At 30.5% G+C, this 1,380-nt stretch overlaps 1 non-coding gene across 1 annotated transcript; it reads right to left on the bottom strand.

Moving 5' to 3' along the window:
- Positions 1–1,003: 1,003 nt before the first annotated feature.
- Positions 1,004–1,111, bottom strand: LOC126019902 (U6 spliceosomal RNA). Its single transcript, XR_007499513.1, has one exon. It is a non-coding gene; the product is annotated as a U6 spliceosomal RNA (small nuclear RNA).
- Between the last annotated feature and the right edge of the window lie 269 nt (positions 1,112–1,380).

The following is a 1,380-nucleotide window of genomic DNA, read 5'->3' as shown; positions in this document are numbered from 1 at the left end:
TTTTGTTCACAATATTTCCCTTTATTTAGAGTGCCTATGTAAAAGGATATGGTGATATATTATATTGCTGGTGGGTTTGGAGGTGAGAATGATAGTCTGCACAATCTCTGTACCCTGGTTTTGACCTGAGCTTTTATCCCAGGCAAGACTTTCCTTGTAGGTTTTCATATCAAGCAGAACCAAAACAAGTGAGGTTGGAGAGAGAAAGAAGAAAAAAAATTATATCTATATCTATATAGATATGTAATAGAAGAAAGAAATAAAAATACATTAACAAATTTGCCTCCTTATTTTATTAATGACATAAAACAATGTTAAAATGTGTTATGTAATACAACTCATTATTATATTGTTTTTGAATGGATTAATTAAGAATATCTAATTATGTATATGCTTGTTTTATGTTTGATATTTAAAGTTTTGTGCTTTATATATGTCATGTGTCATGTTGGGCAACAAGAACACATGTTTAACACATGCAGTATTATTGATTTAAAAAACCGATCACAATTCAAACATTTATTTTTGTCTACGCATTAAAATTTTTTTTTGAGCCACATGCAGATGCTCAGATGCTACTCCTGGCATTGAGCTTGTGGGTTACTCCTAGTGGTGTTTGGGGGACCAGGAGGTGCTGGGGATCAAACACAGGTCTCTTACAAAGCTCATCCTTAGTCTATTGAACCATACCTTTGATCCATGTTTTAATTTTTATGACATTTCTTCATATTTTTACATTATCCCAATAAAAATGTTTGCAGGAAGCAAATATGAACATATTTTACCATAAAATTACATAATATTGTATTATAATTATAATGTTATGAGATAAAATAGTATCTTATCTAGTATCATAAAATAAAGAATATTCAAAATAACTATATTAATTTGACTTTAAATATTACATTTCTATTGTAAGATACTTATATACTTTATATGAAACATTTTATAAAACTTCCCCTTTACATAATTTTGCTTCTCAAACATATATTCTTTTTTTTTTTTAAATATGGAATGCTTTACGAATTTGCATATCATCCTTGCTCAGGGGCCATGCTAACCTTCTCTTTTTTCGTTCCAATTTTAGTATATGTGCTGCCGAAGCGAGCACCTCAAACATATATTCTAAAAAAAAACAAAAAAGGTTAGAGGAATTAGTATTATACTTAAGACATATGATGTTTTCACTTAGTTTTATTTATTTGGATTTTTGGCCACACTCACTCAACAGTGTTTAAAGGCTATTTCTGTCTCTGTGCTCAGGTGTGACCTCTGGTAATGTACAGGAGACCACTTGTTGTGCTGGGGTACAAATGAATACAGTAGTATGCAAGGCAATTGCCTTAATCCATATATTATTTGGCCCCTCACTTTAAAACT

This window comes from Suncus etruscus, chromosome 9 (genome assembly GCF_024139225.1).
Source record: "Suncus etruscus isolate mSunEtr1 chromosome 9, mSunEtr1.pri.cur, whole genome shotgun sequence".
In the NCBI taxonomy this organism is placed as follows: domain Eukaryota; kingdom Metazoa; phylum Chordata; class Mammalia; order Eulipotyphla; family Soricidae; genus Suncus; species Suncus etruscus.
This window is presented reverse-complemented; position numbering and strand designations above follow the sequence as displayed.